Source organism: Ranitomeya variabilis, chromosome 6 (assembly GCF_051348905.1).
Source record: "Ranitomeya variabilis isolate aRanVar5 chromosome 6, aRanVar5.hap1, whole genome shotgun sequence".
NCBI lineage: Eukaryota > Metazoa > Chordata > Amphibia > Anura > Dendrobatidae > Ranitomeya > Ranitomeya variabilis.
The window spans coordinates 379,163,313-379,183,245 of record NC_135237.1 but is presented as its reverse complement, the minus strand read 5'-3'; the positions used below and the strand labels follow the sequence as shown (position 1 = coordinate 379,183,245).

Genomic DNA, 19,933 nt, shown 5'->3' with positions numbered 1-19,933 from the left:
TACTAATTTAATAGAGGACTAGTATGCGCCTGCATTCTCCTCATACATGGGGGGCGCAGCTCTGCCCCCACCTGCCATTAGGCTGCACATTAGCCGCCATACACTTGTGGAACATCCTGGGGGTTTAAGCTGCTTTCATGAAAGCCAAATAATGTCTAAAGGATTCTATATTTTTGTGGGTGAAGTTGGGTGGGGGATTAGCCGAGCATAGACCGTGCTATGGGCTCCTGACAGACATTCCTGCACTCAATGTGCCTTTTGTGCTGGGCAGAGCTGGCCATTATTCATGGCATTCAGGGGTCTGTGTGGCGAGCTGCCCTCCTTATTCTTCCATGCCGCTCGCCTTACGGTTAGAGTGTACACTATTAACACGTCTAATTGTTTTACGACTAATTTCCACATCTGCTCACAGTTTATGCTTCTGGTACATGGAGCCGGCGATATAGGACTGGGGCTAGCTGGCCGTACACCAGTGCGCCCCAGTATGACGTCCTGACAAGTGCAAACAGTGATGCCCAAAAAAGAGGTGACACTAAAGTGGCATCTAATGATTTCCTATGGCAACTGCAATTTGGCTTTTTTTTTTAAGGAAAAAAAAAGAGCAAAAATCCCAACTCTAAGGCTATGTGCACACGTTGCAGATTTTGCCGCGAATCCGCAGCAGTTTTCCATGAGTTTACAGTACCATGTAAACCTATGGAAAACAAAATCCGCAGTGCACATGCTGCGGAAAAATATGCCCAGAAAAGCTGCGTTGTTTATTCCGCAGCATGTCAATTCTTTGTGCGGATTCCGCAGCGGTTTACACCTGCTCCATAATAGGAATTCGCAGGGGTAAAACCGCAGGTGGAATCCGCACAAAAAACGCGGTAAATCCGCACACCTTTCCGCAACGTGTGCACGTACCCTCAAATAGCCACAGGACAGCAAGGCGCAGACAAGTTGTACAAGTTTTTTTTGTCGCGTGGCGTGTCTGAAAATTCCACATCGCCATGAAGCCCTAGCTTAAAAAAAATAAAATAAAGGCCTATTAAGTCCCACCTATACACGGTAATCTAATGCTGAGGGGTTCCCACAATATTCCACAGCAAATCCGCCCTGTAGTTTTCCCTGTGAACTAGCGGTGTTTTGGGGAGGGAGGAGTAGGCAATAAAAAAAATAAAAACACTCTGCCGTCAAATCTTCGGGCCCAGACTTTCCCTCCAATTGGCTCTAGCGGTCGCATTGGACAGAACATGCGCCGTGATGCGGAGAGACTGTCATAGAAGCCCTGCCATTAGCAGAGAAACCACATCCAGAGCACTTTTTTTTTTTTTACATCTTCACTAGTAGATTTCGCTGCAGGTCCACAGCAACCACCACGGTGTTGCATATTAATTGTGGATTTTAACCGCCCATTATTGTCCATGGAGAAAATCCATAATTAATCTTAATTATTTACATAGGTGAGATTGACATGCAGTGGATTGAAAAATTCGCAAAACAGGTCAGTTTCTGAAAATAAAAGGAAAGCTGGCCTGAGATTACAAAAACCTCAACCACTAAGCTAGGACTGTATTCTGTTGTGTAGTTTCCATAAAATAAAATTTTAAAAAATCTGAAAAAAAATACATTATGGCTTGTTTTTAAAAATGTATCTTCCCGTATAAAAAGCCCTTCTGGGCGGTATCTCTTTTGGTTGGAGCCAATCACTTTATTGACACAGAGATTGCTATAAACAAACCTTTTCCAAGTCAAATCATTACATGGATTTTCAGTGAATAAAGAGAACCTGTTGACTTTCCATACAGTCACAGGAGTGGGCTCCAGACATTGATACAGTGGCCCATGACTGGTAGAACCACTCTTGTAGCTTGAACAATGTCCCTATTGATGACATATCATCATGCACACATGTGAACATAGAACTGGGGAAACCAAACAGCGACAGCGAAGAAGCAGTAAAGAATTCTTCAGGTAATTATACAGCATGTTTTGTTAATTATTTTTCTTTAAATAATAAACCCTGGTAATCTTATGTACAAGGAGTAAATGTACACCAAAAAAATGTAACATGTAATTGCTCTTCAGGTTTCTGCTACAGATTAGTGGTTTACACGTCTCTTCATTCAATGGGGCCAATTCACACATGACACCACCCACTTTATGGACAGAATCCATCCAGAAACTACTTACATATGGTAGGTGACATGTCACTTAAATAGTTTTTGAAACTGCGCTGGGAAAAAAATGGTACCTTATGAACGCTAATACGATTACCCCATTTATAAAATGGATATCTTTCTTATATTGGATATCTTTCACATGGCTTTTTTGGCCTGTGAAAGGTCACACTGTAAAAAAAAAAAAAAAAAAGCGGCCACTTTTTTTTTTACACAAATATTTATATATATATTCACTCAAATATATCTATTGCATTTTAGGTTTTGTACAAAAAATAAAAAAGCAATACGCACACATAAAGGACCCAAATTAGCATAACCGGCATCCAGCTTCTTTTAAAAATAAATGGTATTTTTCTTACAACACTGGGTGTGACACTGTCCTCAAAGATATTACAAAATGTGGTAAATAAATGTGAACATAATGCGCCATTTTGAACTAAATGAAAGGTGTCCACCTCTTGCGGGATCTGGTCATGGCTACATTCACCTCTTGCGGGATCTGGCCATTGCCTCATAGATTGTAAGCTTGCGAGCAGGGCCCTCATTCCTCTTGGTATCTGTTTTGATCTATGTGTTTATTATTTTGCTGTAATGTCTATTGTCTGTACACATCCCATCTAAAATGTAAAGTGCTGCGGTATATGTTGGCGCTATAGAAATAAAATTATTATTATTATTATTATGGCTAGTTAACATAGCCAGAGTTCACTGGGCATGGTTTCTAAAAAGTCACATAACCTTCAGAAGTTTGTCACACCTGTTGGGACCATTGCCTGCTACCAACAACAATGCCATGTGTGTCAATGACATCAGAGAAAGTCTTAACTAGAATAAGAACAAGCAGATAAAAAAAAAAAAAAAAACATTTTCAGATTAATAACCCCCATGAAACTTTCATGTGTATGACAAGTTTCTGGCCCACATTTCAATGACCCTTTATAGCGCAGGTTCCTATATCTTGGAAGAACATGCTGAGGCACTGGAGAGGTTAATAAGACTACAGTACCCCCATACACTAGCTCAGCTGGAACACTATGACCAGCATACAGGTCACCAGCACCCAAAAATAGGAGGCAGCGTCACCTGTGTGTCAGCACTGCAGCACAGAGGATCTGCTCATGTCCTCCCCTGCCACATGTACCTGTGATGGACATGGATGTGCCCCCACTTCTCTCCCTGTGCAGATTACATTTCTATGGAATATTGGTGACAGGATCAGCAAATACAGATAAGCCATTGCTGGGGAGGGAGGGTGGCAGCTCTGACACTGTATGGAGTAACAATAAGCCCCCACACGGATTGGTGTGCTACCTTGTCCCTCTGCTCTCAGGGAGGGGATAGGCAAATCAAGGCTGCTTGCAATTCTCCATATACAAGTCATGTCTTCCCTAGAAATATCCATCTGCCCTGCCATACTTGTCCATTCCCGCCCCTCAGCAGCCACCTAACTACTATACACAACATAATCACATCTTCTGTATATCCTTTTGTTTCTACACTGCTAGCAGGAAATAGTGAACTGCAGCATTGAGAAGTGGGGGATGGGACAGGGAAGGGAGTTGTGTGCCTCTGCCCAAAATGGGACTTTGACCTTATATCGATCTACAAAAGATGTCGGAATTTAGAAGAAGGAGGAAAAAAAAAACCCAAACAGTGCCCGTCACCAATCCACAAGTAATGGGCAATTTCATTATTTAATCATGCGCCAGCAATCGTGTTTCCTTAAGAAAGGACTGACCTATTTTTGGCTGGAGATAAACGATCATGTTAACAGATGTTAATCTTGTAATCTGGTTTTCCTGTAAGCACTTCACATACCCGCTTTTCAGACATTTCTGTATATATAGAGGTAACATATTCTGGATTACATAGATGGCAGGTCACTGGGGAATTCATTATTTTTAATTAGCATCTATACAACTCCCACGGGCATTCATGGACGAAATCCACAGGTTTCCTAAATATTTACACTTCTATACTTTTCCTAGATACATTGTACCAAACACCTCAATGGCCATGACATGAGTAAGTGAATGGCAAACAATAGGTAATCAGATCCAGCCATGACATTCCCCAGGGTAAGGCTTATTATAATCATCATTTACAATCGATGGCTCTTCAGACACAGCGACACTTTCTTGGTAAAATACAGGAGCCTCTCTAATACATAATTGCTGGAGGTTAGCTAGGCTAGGAGCAAACAAGGGCTGATTGTCATTCTACACCAACCTCCATACATACTCAGCCCATTTCAATACCCCACCCAGTTAGCTTTTCACAAAGTTTCCCAAACTTGTCCAAGCACATAGATCCCCAATTAGATCCTTATGTGGATCTGGCTTAGATCAAAAGTAAAGTGTATTAGCATAAAGTATGGATCCATTCCGATTAGTCAGATCTAAGGAGAGGACGAGTAATAGCCCAGGAAAGGCTTGATGTGTGGAATTGGAGTAGTTGTGTACTGTGCACTCCACCCCCAACTTCCTCTAATACACGGTATAGACTTCTCTGATGTGTTTATGGCCACATACAGATACAGAAGTCATGTGAAATCTCCAGCAGACAAGAGCAGCAGCAGCATCATCATCATCATCAGGCATTTTGTGCACACTCCCAATCAATACGATCAGCAGAGCCCCTTAATAATTGAATAAGTAGCCATCTCAGCAGGCTGCCATATGACTAAGCTATATGTGATCATTAGGCTAGGTAGCCAGCAATGAAGAATACAGGCAGCTCCTCATTAAGGCTGTCTCAGGACTCCATGTCCTCAATGCAGTAAAACGATCTCGAGAAGAAAAAAAAAAAAGACTGGCAGAAAAAAAGGCAAAGTTACATTATAAGTCATGCAAATGCTAAATACAGCGTCTGCTGATTCCACCCAAAGAACTTGTCTCCCTCAGCCCCCTGTCAGATGCACCCCTGTCACTTACCTCTCACTGTGGACACAAGACAGAATATTATTGAGGACACAGACAAACAGGAATCTGAAGGTGAAACCATGCACTGAATGCAATAAAGAAAGAAGTGCACATGATTGACTGAGACCGCACCACTGTCTCACAGGGGACTCCGCTGCCGGATGGCTCACACATTCCCCTCCTCACAGAGGCTTGCTGCCCCAAACTCACACAGGATCACACACAATCCACTTTGTAATATGTCACAAAGCCATGCGAGGCATGAGACACGACCTGTCAGTCATCTAGGCAGTGTATAGGCTAGTGTGTCCCCCGCAGGCAGGACAGTGGTATGTCCTAAATTAAATGCACACACACTATCTACTATTGTCTCATCAGCTCACACAAAGTTCTGCTTCAACGCCGGGAAAGTGTGCGGGCATCAAATGACTCCTACATATGAGTGACGGAAGATTGCAGCACACTGCTCCCGTCTGGGGCTCTGCACCCTCTATATACTGTACACACATAAATATATATACATAATATTCCCTGCTCCCCTGTCTGGGGCTCTGCACCCTCTATATACTGTACACACACACAGATATATATATATAATATCCCCCTGCTCCCCTGTCTGGGGCTCTGCACCCTCTATATACTGTACACACACAAATATATATACAATATCCCCCTGCTCCCCTGTCTGGGGCTCTGCACCCGCTATATACTGTACACACACACAGATATATATATATAATATTCCCTGCTCCCCTGTCTGGGGCTCTGCACCCTCTATATACTGCACACACACAGATATATATATACATATCTATATATATATATATATATATATATATATATATATATATATATATATATATATATATATATATATATCCCCCTGCTCCCCTGTCTGGGGCTCTGCACCCTCTATATACTGTACACACACAAATATATATACAATATCCCCCTGCTCCCCTGTCTGGGGCTCTGCACCCGCTATATACTGTACACACACACAGATATATATATATAATATTCCCTGCTCCCCTGTCTGGGGCTCTGCACCCTCTATATACTGTACACACACAGATATATATATACATATATATATATATATATATATATATATATATATATATATAATATCCCCCTGCTCCCCTGTCTGGGGCTCTGCACCCTCTATATACTGTACACACACAAATATATATACAATATCCCCCTGCTCCCCTGTCTGGGGCTCTGCACCCGCTATATACTGTACACACACACAGATATATATATATAATATCCCCCTGCTCCCCTGTCTGGGGCTCTGCACCCTCTATATACTGTACACACACACAGATATATATATATAATATCCCCCTGCTCCCCTGTCTGGGGCTCTGCACCCTCTATATACTGTACACACACAAATATATATACAATATCCCCCTGCTCCCCTGTCTGGGGCTCTGCACCCGCTATATACTGTACACACACACAGATATATATATATAATATTCCCTGCTCCCCTGTCTGGGGCTCTGCACCCTCTATATACTGTACACACACAGATATATATATACATATATATATATATATAATATCCCCCTGCTCCCCTGTCTGGGGCTCTGCACCCTCTATATACTGTACACACACAAATATATATACAATATCCCCCTGCTCCCCTGTCTGGGGCTCTGCACCCGCTATATACTGTACACACACACAGATATATATATATATAATATTCCCTGCTCCCCTGTCTGGGGCTCTGCACCCTCTATATACTGTACACACACAGATATATATATATAATATCCCCCTGCTCCCCTGTCTGGGGCTCTGCACCCTCTATATGCTGAACACACAAATATATATATAATATCCCCCTGCTCCCCTGTCTGGGGTTCTGCACCCTCTATATACTGTACACACACAAATATATATATAATATCCCCCTGCTCCCCTGTCTGGGGCTCTGCACCCTCTATATACTGAACACACACAAATATATATTATATCACACTGCTCCCCTGTCTGGGGCTCTGCACCCTCTATATACTGAACACACACAAATATATATAATATCACACTGCTCCCCTGTCTGGGGCTCTGCACCCTCTATATACTGAACACACACAAATATATATAATATCCCCCTGCTCCCCTGTCTGGGGCTCTGCACCCTCTATATACTGAACACACACAAATATATATAATATCACACTGCTCCAGTCTGGGGCTCTGCACCCTCTATATACTGTACACACACAAATATATATAATATCACAGTGCTCCAGTCTGGGGCTCTGCACCCTCTATATACTGTACACACAAATATATATAATATCACAGTGCTCCAGTCTGGGGCTCTGAACCCTCTATATACTGAACACACACAAATATATATAATATCACACTGCTCCCCTGTCTGAAGCTCTGCACCCTCTATATACTGAACACACACAATCATATATATAATATCACACTGCTCCCCTGTCTAGGGCTCTGCACCTGCTATATACTGTACACACACAATCATATATATAATATCACACTGCTCTTCTGGGGCTCTGCACCTTCTATATACTATACACACACAATCATATATATTATCACACTGCTCCAGTCTGGGGCTGTGCACCCTCTATATACTATACACACACAATCATATATATTATCACACTGCTCCAGTCTGGGGCTGTGCACCCTCTATGTACTATACACAGGTGTATACACAATCATATATATAATATCACTGCTCCCGTCTGTGGCTCTTCACCCTCTATATACTGCACACATGTGTATACACAATCATATATATAATATGACCCTGCTCCCCTGTCTGGGGCTCTGCACCCTCTAAGTACTATACACACACAATCATATATATAATATCAGACTGCCCATCTGTCTGGTGCTCTGCACCCTCTATATACTGTACATACACAATCATATAATTATATTATATCACACTACTCCCCTGTCTGGGGCTCTGCACCACCTATATACTGTACACACAGTACAGTATATGTAATATCACAGTGCTCCCCTGTGTGGGGCTCTGCACCCTCTATATACTGTACACACACAAATATATATAATATCACACTGCTCCCTGACTGTCATATGTATGCCTGTCATATATAATATGACACTGCAGCCTTGTCTAGACCTATAAAAAAAAATACCACAATAGATGTATGGTATATATGTACAGTGTTTGATCCCTTGCTGATTTTTGTAAGTTTGCCCACTGACAAAGACATGAGCAGTCTATAATTTTAAAGGTAGATTAATTTTAACATTGAGAGATAGGATATCAGAAATAAAATCCAGAAAATCACATTGTATAAATTATATAAATTATATAAATTTATTTGCATTTTGCAGTGAAAAATAAGAATTTGATCCCCTACCAACCACTAAGAGTTCTGGCTCCTACAGACTAGATAGACGCTCCTAATCAACTCGTTACCTGCATTCAAGATAGCTGTCTTGCGCTGTCTTGCATAGTTACCTTTATAAAAGAGTCCTGCCCACAGACTCAAATAATCAGTCAGACGCTAACCTCTACAACATGGGCAAGACCAAAGAGCTTTCTAAGGATGTCAGGGACAAGATCATAGACCTGCACAAAGCCGGTATGGGCTAAAAAACCATATGTAAGACGTTGGGTGAGAAGGAGACAACTGTTGGTGCAATAATAAGAAAATGGAAGAAATACAAAATGACTGGCAATCGACATTGATCTGAGGCACCATGCAAAATCTCACCTCGTGGGGTATCCTTGATCATGAGGAAGGTGAGAGATCAGCCTAAAACTGCAACTTGTTATTGATCTCAAGGCAGCTGGGACCACAGTCACCAAGAAAACCATTGGTAACACATTACGCCGTAAAAGTTTAAAATCCTGCAGTGCCTACAAGGTCCCCCTGCTCAAGAAAACACATGTACAGGCCCATCTGAAGTTTGCCAATGAACATCTGGATGATTCTGTGAGTGATTGGGAGAAGGTGCTGTGGTCAGATGAGATAAAAATTTAGGTCCTTGGCATTAACTCTACTTGCCGTGTTTGGAGGAAGTGAAATGCTGCCTATGACTCAAAGAACACCATCCCCACTGTCAAGCATGTAGGTGGAGACAGTATGTTTTGGTGGTGTTTCTCTGCTAAGGGCACAGAACTACTTCACCGCATCAATGGGAGAATGGATGGAGCCATGTACCGTAAAATCCTGAGTGACAACCTCCTTCCCTCCGCCAGGACATTAAAAATGGGTCATGGCTGGGTTTTCAGGCAAGACAATGACCCAAAACATACAGCCAAGGCAACAAAGGAGTGGCTCAAAAAGAAGCTCATTAAGGTCATGGAGTGGCCTAGCCATTCTCCGGACCTTAATCCCGTAGAAAACCTATGGAGGGAGTTGAAGCTCCGAGTTGCCAAGTGACAGCCTCAAAATCTTAATGATTTAGAGATGATCTGCAAAGAGGAGTAGACCAAAATTCCACCTGACATGTGCACAAACCTCATCATCAACTACAAAAAACGTCTGACTGCTGTGCTTGCCTACAATGATTTTGCCACCAAGTATTAAGTCTTGTTTGCCAGAGGAATCAAATACTTATTTCTCACTGCAAAATGCAAATAAATGTATATAATTTATACAATGTGGTTTTCTGGATTTTATTTTTGATATTCTATCTATCAATGTTAAAATTAGCCTACCCTTAAAATTATAGATGGTTCATGCCTTTGTCAGTGGGCAAACTTACAAAATCAGCAAGGGATCAAATACTTATTTCTCCCACTGTATATACACAGTGACAAGAGAAAAGTTAACAAGGTTTTAAACTTTTGACTTTCAGACTCCATATGTCACTATCGACTACTGCTACAAAAGTGATACTACCATCATTTTATAGACTATCTTGGCTATCTCATACATAAATCTGACTTGCAACTAGTTAGCATATGATTAGTTATGCAGATTCTGGTCATGTCACTGCATTGTTACTGTGTTGCTCCTAAAAATCAAAATTTAAATTTTTTGTGTTTTCTTGGTATTTTGTAAATCCACCTTATGCTTTCAACAATGCCTGAATCTTTCTGGACATGCTCTCTATCAGATTCAAGCATGTCTTAACCTTAATCTGATTCCAGGTCTCTTCTACATGTTCAGAAAGTTGGTGCATACTGATCAATCACTTGGGTATGTATACAGCTTTTCCTTCAACTCTACTTACAATTGTTCAATTAGATTGTGGTCTGGTGACTCTGGGAGCCCATCCAGCACCTTCACGTTATTGTCATAGAACCACTTTTTGAGTCATTGTCCTGCTGGAACACTATGCTCTCCTTTTCATACCCATAGTACTCAAGGGTACGAAGTAACTCATCTTGTAGGATACTCACATATAGCAGCTTTGACATCACCATAGATCCTTGGCAAGTATCCAATGCCTTTGGCTGTTAACCCCATATTATCAGGCTTCCTCCACCAACTTGACAATTCCTTTAATTTCTCCATCTGTAAGGCTACGTTCACATTTGCGGCCAGCGCCGCAGCGTCGGGCGCCGCAGCGGCGCCGCATGCGTCATGCGCCCCTATATTTAACATGGGGGCGCATGGACATGCGGCGCACTTGCGTTTTGCGCCGCATGCGTCGCTGCGGCGCCCGCGTCGGGGCGCAGAGGACGCAGCAAGTTGCATTTTTGCTGCGTCCAAATTCAATGAAAAAAACAACGCATGCGGCGCAAAACGCAGCGTTGTGCATGCGTTTTGCTGCGTTTTTGTTTGCGTTGTGCGCTGCGGCGCCGACGCTGCGGCGCACAACGCAAATGTGAACGTAGCCTTAGCCCCTTTTTCCCTTGTCTCTTCCAGACCCATTTGCACGTATCAGAGCCCAGTTTATTGACTTTCGTCTCATTGCTCCCAATCTCCCATTACAAATCTTCTACTGTCCACTTTTCATACTTTTTTGCAAGCTCAAGCTGACGCTTCTTATGACGATATTGATATTGAACTTGAGGCTATTTTACCTTTTTTTCAGGCCACCATTCCAGATTTGGGTAAAGCACATGGCACGGTGTTTGCATGGACATCTGTGATCTCATTATTAGAAAGCACGAACCACCTCCACTGCCATGTTTTTAGTGCCATAACTCATGGACCTTGTTATGAGCTGATTTGTTGACTTCAATATTTTACCTGGACGTTCACCTTTTGACTTTTGGATGGATAGACTTCATTTCATATTCTTCCATCTGTCATTGCACTCACATGATGCAGTTTGGAAATTTTCTTGGCCTAGAGACCACTATAGATGAGCTGCATGATGCTGTTTCTCTTTTCTTGGGAAAATTTCTTCATAGCTGTACCTCGATTCGAACCAGTGAACATTCACTTGGTATCAATCTAATACCCTAATACCACACTGAGCTATTAGGGAATGTGAGAACAGGTTGTATTTTGCAGTATACAGGAAGAAAAAGATTTTTCCACCACCAAGAACAAAACAGTAACAATGCAGTGAACTGAGAAGAATTTGCATAACTAATCATATGCTAAATAGTTGCAAGTCAAATTTATGTATGAGATGATTGCCTATAAAATAAAGGTAGTCTCATGTTCAAAGGTGAGATATGGAGCCTGAAAGTCAACAGTCTAAACATTGTTACCCTTTTTCTTGTGACTGTCTAATATACACATATGTAATCACGTCATACTTGTTACACATGTAATAATTCAGAGAACGGGGACAATATTGTCTCAGTGCTCAGTCATCACATTCCCTGTCACTTAATGTAGTGAAATGGCATCTAAACTCACATTTCCATATGAATGCCTGCAGGATGCTTGTCTTCTATGTTTTATGAGAAGCAAGTTAGCTAGCCAGGATTATGGCAAGTGTCACAAACAGCTTTCAGTGACTGCCTGGTGTAACTAGTGACTTTCATTAAGATGATGGGCACTCAAATGTAAACCAAGTGATCACCATTATAGTTATAAGCTGTATTCTGAGTGACCTAAATTAAGGGTCATCTTTATAACCAAAGTTTTATTGTGCTAATGAAGTGAAAAACAATAAACTTTTGCAAATAGCCTTTTTAGAGAGGACCTCTTTTCTTTCCTGACATGTCTTTGCAAGGCCAAGTTCACACGTTCAGTATTTGGTCAGTATTTCGCATCAGTATTTGTAAGCCAAAACCAGGAGTGGGTGAAAAATACAGAAGTGGTGCATATGTTTCTATTATACTTTTCCACTCCTGATTTTGGCTTAAAAATACTGATGTAAAATAATGACCAAACACTGAACGTGGCCTAAGGTCAGGTTCACACGTTCAGTATTTGGTCAGTATTTTACATCAGTATTTATAAGTCAAAACCAGGAGAGGAACAATCAGAGGAAAAGTATGAGGCCAGGGTCAGACCTAACGTATAAAAATGCGGTCCTTTTTTTTTACGGCCGAGATACGCAGAAAAGTTCCTGAACAGTGATCCATATTCAATGCAAGGAAGCAATTTTTTCTCCAAAAAGTATCCGTGTAATTCATTTGCCGGCTTTTGCTATCTCCTTATCAAACCCGACAGGATATGAGACATGGTTTACATACAGTAAACCATTTTATATCCGTCATATTTTTACATATTCCTAATGTTAGTAGTTTGTGTGTGCAAAATTTGGGAGCTCTAGGTGTTAAAATAAAGGTTTAAATCACGGAAACAAATGGCGTAGGCTCCCGCGCAATTTTCTCCGCCAGAGTGGGAAAGCCAGTGACTGAGGGCAGATATTAATAGCCTAGAGAGGGACCATGGTTATTGGCCCCCCCGGCTAAAAACATCTGCCCCAGATCTGTAAGATGCGCCTATTCTGGCAGTTAGCCACTCTCTTCCCACTCCCGAGTAGCGGTGGGATATGGGGTAGTAATGGGTTAATGTCACTGTAATAATTATAGGGGATAACTCAGGAGACTCTTTGCGTGGAACAAGACAACTACAGGACACAGTTTTATAAGTGGTAAAGTCTATATTATCACACGGTGATTCAAACAGGTGCAGAGAGAAACTCAAGTCCACAACACTTGGTGTAAATATAAAAAGCAGCTTAGCAGTCTATAGGAAACTTCAGAGGAAAATGCAATCAAGTAGAAAGTCTATGAGGCACAGTTATTCTTGAGGATTCTTGACACGAATAAATCCTTGTCTTAGTCCAAACACAGATAGATATGCTTATAAGGCAGTTCAAATCATATCTTAGCACAACCAGGGAGGCCTGGGTAACAGTCTCAGGTTCTTGCAGAGCAGAAACAGCTTACATGTCCAGCAAATGCAGATGGAAGTAAACACGAGCAGCAGATGAAGGAGGATTACTGGAACTGGTGTATGCAGCAGAGTAGCAGGATAACCCCACAGGTTCACAGGAGCAGGTATATAGCCAGGGAGTAATCAGAGGTCAGAAGCTGGATGCAAGGCAGAATACTCTAGCACAGACTGAAGGCTGGGGTTGAGTTTTATAGCAGGAAGACACAGTGCACATGAGACCAAAGACGCCATCTTGGAAAAGGGCAGTAATGCACAAAAGGCACAAAATGTTCAGAGTCCTGAAATTACTCCCTCCTTAGAAGCGGCCTCAGGAAGATCCTGGACCTGGTTTCTCAGGGAATCTCCGATGAAAACGAGAAATCTTCTGTTGGGCATTGATTTTGTCCACAGGTTCCCAAGAGTCTTCCTCAGGGGGATTTCCCTGCCATCTTATCAGATATTGGAGCCGATTCCTGCGAATCCTGGAATCAATAATTTCCTCCACCACAAATTGTTCTTGCCCATCAATCACCACAGGCTGCGGAGGTGGCACAACACGTCCCTGGAAGGTATTAGGAGATACAGGCTTTAGTAAAGATACATGAAAAACTGGGTGTACCTTCATAGTCCTAGGCAGCTTCAGCCGGCAGGCCACAGAGCTCACAATACCGTTGATCTTGAAAGGGCCAATGAATTTCTGTCCAAGTTTTTGTGAAGGAACGTTTAACTTCAGATTCTTAGTTGCTAACCACACGGAATCTCCTACCTTGAACATGGGTGCAGGTTTACGGAATCTATCAGCCGATCTCTTATAACGTTCTTGAGCTGTGGTCAGGGATTCCTTCAGAACCTCCAGATTTTGTCTCATCGCAGTCAGCCTTTCCTCCACTGCCGGAACCGGAGAATTGGAGACCTAGGTAAACTACACTGATGATAACCCAGATTGGCAAAGAAAGGTGTAAATTTAGTGGAGGTGCTCTGAGAATTATTATATGAAAATTCGGCTAATGGCAGCAACTCCAACCAATCATCCTGGAGATGGCTGACATAGCATCTTAGATATTGTTCCAGCGTCTGGTTGGTATGCTCAGTCTGACCATTTGTCTGGGGATGGTAAGCGGAAGAGAGACAGACATTAACATTGAGTGCAGAGCAAAACCCCTTCCAGAATCTTGAAGTGAACTGTACTCCACGGTCAGAGATGATCTTATCCGGGACCCCATGCAACCGAAAGACATTTTGTATAACCAAGTTCACTGTATCTTTAGCTGAGGGGAGGCTGGTGCATGGAACAAAATGAGCAGCTTTAGTCAGGCGATCAACTACCACCATAATTGTCTTCATGCCCCCCGATGTAGGCAGCTCCACAATAAAGTCCATTGATATAGACCCCCAATGGCGGGATGGAACAGGTAATGGTTGTAGAAGACCCGTAGGTGCCACATGAGGAGTCTTGTAATGGGCACATACCTCGCAAGAGAGAACATAGTCCTTGGTATCCTTCAGGCAAGTTGGCCACCAGAAGAATCGGCTCAGGAACTCTTGTGTCTTCTGTACCCCCCTGTGACCAGCCAACTTGGAGTCATGTACCAACTTAGGATCTGCAGACTGACGGCCTCAGGGACATAGATACGTCGATCTCTGAACCACATGCCACCCTTAAAGACAAGATTAATATCCATAGGTGGGTTGGCCAGAAATACATCACCATCATAGGCCTCCCTGCACTCCTTCCACAAGTCCTGATCGTGGATAACTCCAATGAAATTGGCATCAGATAGAATGGTCTTGGACGGGGCTCCAGGTACAGAATCCGCAGCATGGAATCGGGATAAAGCATCAGCCTTCCCATTACGAGAACCTGGACGGTACGAGATAACAAAGTTAAATTGAGTTAAAAATAAGTTCCAACGAGCCTGACGAGGAGAAAGACATCTAGCGGATCTAAGGAACTCTAAATTGCGATGGTCAGTTAGCACTATGATCTGTTGTGCAGCTCCTTGCAGATGATGCCTCCATTCTTTGAAAGCCGCAATAAAAGCCAGCAATTCCTTGTCTCCCACGTCGTAATTCTTCTCTGCTGAGGTTAGTCTATGGGAAAAGAAAGCACAAGGATGTAGCAGACCCTTCTCTCCAGTTCTTTGGGAGAGAATAGCCCCCAAAGTATTATCAGAAGCGTCCACCTCCACAATGAAAGAAAGTGTTGGATCTGGGTGTATCAACAGCGGTGCTGATGTGAAACAGATCTTAAGTCGATCAAAAGCTTCTTGAGCCTGTGATGACCACTTAAAGGGCTTTTCCTTCTTTGTCAAGGAAGTAATGGGACGGACAATAGCAGAAAAATTTCGAATGAAGCGTCTGTAGAAATTTGCAAAACCAATAAAACGTTGGACCTCCTTAACATTCTTGGGTACCGGCCAGTCAAGGATAGCCTGAATCTTACCAGATTCCATGTTCAGCCCCTGGGGAGAGATGATATAACCTAAGAACTGTATCTCAGAATGATGGAACTCACATTTCTCCGGCTTAATATACAGATGGTTCTCTTTCAGATGTCTTAAAACAGTTTTGACATGTTCTTCATGTTCCTGTAAAGAGTCAGAAAAGATTAGTATATCTTCCAAATAGATCACCACAAACTGGTCCAACGAATTTCTGAAAATGTCATTAGCAAGGTGTTGAAACTTGCAGGGGCATTACAAAGCCCGAAGGGCATCACAAGATATTCAAAGTGTCCATACCGGCATCTGAATGCTGTCTTCCACTCATCCCCTGGACAAATACGCACCAAATTATAAACCCCATGAAGATCCAGTTTAGAGAACACCTTAGCATGGCGGACTCTTTCCAGTAATTCGGGAATCAGAGGCAAAGGGTAATGGTTTCGTACGGTTACCTTATTGAGTTCCTGATAGTCAACACAGGGTCTCAGGGTCCCATCCTTCTTCTTTACAAAAAAGATAGGTGCCCCTGCTGGTGAGGAAGAAGGACGTATGAAGCATTTGGCCAGATTTTCATCAATATACTCCTTTAAGGCTTGAAGCTCAGGTGCCGCCAAAGGGTATACATTACCAAAAGGAATAGCTGCCCCAGGAAGCAGCTCAATGGGACAGTCATAATGCCTGTGTGAAGGAAGCAATGGGACAGTCATAATGCCTGTGTGTAGGAAGCTGATCTGCATTCTTCTTGTCACAGATGTCAGAGAACTCTTTATATGCTGGAGGTAAAGAAAATACCTGTACATGTGGTTCTGTAGCCATGGACTCAGGGACAGCTTCTGTTAACGCTGAGTTGCTCCTTGTTGGAAAGATAATCTCCTTCGTCTCCCAGTTGATAATTGGGTTCTGAGAACGCAACCAAGGAATGCCTAAAATCACAGGAAAATGAGAAGAAATTAGCAAGAAAGAAAGTTGCTCCTGATGATTAGGTTCCAACAAAATTTCAAGGGGTACGGTCTCATGATCCACAGGCCCAGAGATTAAAGGTGACCCATCCACTGTTTCCATGGTAATTGGAGAGGCTCTTTGCTTAATTTCAATACCATGTTCCTTGGCAAATGCGATATCCATGAAATTGCCACCTGCACCAGAGTCAATCATAGCTGCACTGGAAATCCACTGTCCTGAACACAGGATCTTAATAGGGAGAGAACAGTGAGAGTTCTTTTCCTTCAGCTCCTTGGGGGGTGAAGTCATAGAAAGTGAATGGAATACAGCGTTTAAAGGCAGGCTACATTCAGAGATGTCAGATTCATCATCACAGTTGTCATACTTTCCTACTGCTGCTAGCACCTTGTTAGGCCGTCTAGGACACTTAGGACAATTGATCAAGAAGTGGTCAGACTGGCCACAGTAGAAACATAGACTTTCACGAAGGTGATGCTCCCGGCGCTCATTGATCTCGCGCCTCTGAACGGAATCAATTTGCATGGGCACATCCTCCACCTCCCGAGAGGTTTCACCTGCAGGCTCTTTGGAAGGAAGGGAAAAGTTAGAAATACGGTTATATGCAGCAAATTTCTCCTGCCTACGCTCAGTAAGGCGAATGTCAATGCGCACACAATGCTGTATAAGTGTCTCTAGCTCTTGTGGTGACTCAGAGTGAGCTAGTTCATCTTTTATAATACTAGACAGACCCCTTTTAAAAATAGGCAATTGTGCATAACTGTCCCAATTGGTATCTACCGCTAATCTCCTGAATTCAGTGGCATACTCAATAATAGAACGTTTAGCCTGGCGTAAAGACAACAAAAGCAGATTCAGTGGTTGCACGGCAATTAGGGTCATCAAACATTAATGCCATAGCGGCCAAGAAATCATCCAAGTTATTTAACCGTGGGTCACGAGACTCAATCATCGAATTCGCCCAGGTGAGCGCTCGTGAGGTCAGTAGCATTATTGCACACAATACTTTGGATCTATCAGTAGGAAAATGGTCAGCATGCACATCAAAATATAGCATACATTGATTCACAAAGCCACGAAATTTGTCGCAATTACCATTAAATCTGAATGGGGGCAACTTAGTTGGGCCAGCTGGTGGCGGTTGCCCAGAGGGTAAAGTCACTTGTGCAGCTATTTGCGTGCTTATGTCCTGAAAAGCCCGTCCATACTGGGACTCTATGCCAGCAAGTTTGTTTTCCTGGGCTGCCATGCGGTTGCTTAAGTCCTGCAAAGTTTGTCCAAACACTTGTTGATTGTGTTCAAAGCTTCCAAACTTCTTTTGCAGACCTTCCACATCTTTCTGCAGTGATCTAGTTATGGAAAACACCTGCTCTAGTCTGCTTTCTGCAGTCATTGTTCCAGCAGTCTCCTTTTTTTATGGCTAGAGTATCCTGTAATAATTATAGGGGATAACTCAGGAGACTCTTTGCGTGGAACAAGACAACTACAGGACACAGTTTTATAAGTGGTAAAGTCTATATTATCACACGGTGATTCAAACAGGTGCAGAGAGAAACTCAAGTCCACAACACTTGGTGTAAATATAAAATGCAGCTCAGCAGTCTATAGGAAACTTCAGAGGAAAATGCAATCAAGCAGAAAGTCTATGAAGCACAGTTATTCTTGAGGATACTTGACATGAATAAATCCTTGTCTTAGTCCAAACACAGATAGATATGCTTATAAGGCAGTTCAAATCATATCTTAGCACAACCAGGGAGGCCTGGGTAACAGTCTCAGGTTCTTGCAGAGCAGAAACAGCTTACATGTCCAGCAAATGCAGATGGAAGTAAACACGAGCAGCAGATGAAGGAGGATTACTGGAACTGGTGTATGCAGCAGGAACTCAGAGCAGAGTAGCAGGATAACCCCACAGGTTCACAGGAGCAGGTATATAGCCAGGGAGTAATCAGAGGTCAGGAGCTGGATGCAAGGCAGGATACTCTAGCACAGACTGAAGGCTGGGGTTGAGTTTTATAGCAGGAAGACACAGTGCACATGAGACCAAAGATGCCATCTTGGAAGAGGGCAGTAATGCACAAAAGGTAAAAAATGTTCAGAGCTTCCCTGCATTCCATTCATTCCCCTGTCTTTTACAGTCCGGAGTGGCTGCATTAGCAGGCTCCTGGTTGTAAATGTATTTAACCCTTTCAGATGAATTTACAGTGTGAGACATGACTGTACGACGGACAGGTATGGAATATTGTTTTTTTATTTTCCTTTTTTTTCAGAATAACGAGGGTCTTTGGGTGGATTGATAATAAAGCTATTAAAACCCCATGTGTTTATTTATTTCATTGAAATACCAAAATAAAATACTGAACGTATGAAAGTGGCCTTAGAATAAGTTCCCACTAGCATTCAGCATTCGGTTGTAAGAATAGAAAAACAAAAGTCTTGAAAAAATCGTATACTTCATTAACCCCATTACACCGCAGCCCAGATTTTTCCTCCTCCCAGAGCCATAACTCTTTTATTTTTATTTTATTTTTCTTTCCACATAGATATATGAGGGCTTGTTTTTTTTTGTGGGACAAGTTATATTTTTGAATGGTGCCAATTCATTTTACTACACACTACTCGAAAACAGTAAAAAAAAATTCCAAGTTTGGTGAAATTGTGAAAAAAAAACCAATTCTGACATTGTTTTGGGGAAAAAATTTTTTACAGTGTTCATTGTGTGGTAAAAATGACCATGCAGTATGATTCTCCTCAACAGCACGATTACGGCGATACCAAATATGTCCAGTTTTTTATTATTTTAGTGGTAAAAAAAAATCTGAAATTTGCAAAAAGAAACTTTTGAAGTTGTATCTTCCGAAGACCTGTAACATTTTATTTTTCATCTGATGGAGCCGTATGATAGTTTATTTTTGGCGGGACAAGACAACCTTTTTTTAAGAACCATTTTGGGATAGATGTGACTTTTTGATTGCTTGTTACAGCATTTTTTTGTGGAATTGTGGCTATCAAAACAACAATTTTTTATAGTTCTTGAATTTTTTCCGTTTACAGTGTTTACTGATTGGGTTCATTGTTTTTTATATTTTTTGATAGATCAGACTTTTCTGAATGCGGTCATACCAAATATGTGGTTTTTTTACTTTTTTACTATCTTTATTTTCACTGGG

General features: G+C 42.1%; 1 protein-coding gene across 4 annotated transcripts in view; it reads right to left on the bottom strand.

Moving 5' to 3' along the window:
• The window catches only part of ZNF516 (zinc finger protein 516), a 240,105-nt gene that overhangs the window by 169,016 nt on the left and 51,156 nt on the right, over positions 1-19,933 (bottom strand). The window contains exon 1 of one of the 4 annotated variants that reach the window (XM_077270076.1): positions 5,099-5,169. The exons of 2 other annotated variants lie outside the window; for them this stretch is intronic. The gene's annotated coding sequence lies outside the window, so the exon portion shown is untranslated. Of the gene's footprint in view, positions 1-5,098; positions 5,170-19,933 lie in introns of those variants that run through there. One more of the 4 variants, XM_077270078.1, reaches the window with a different exon arrangement.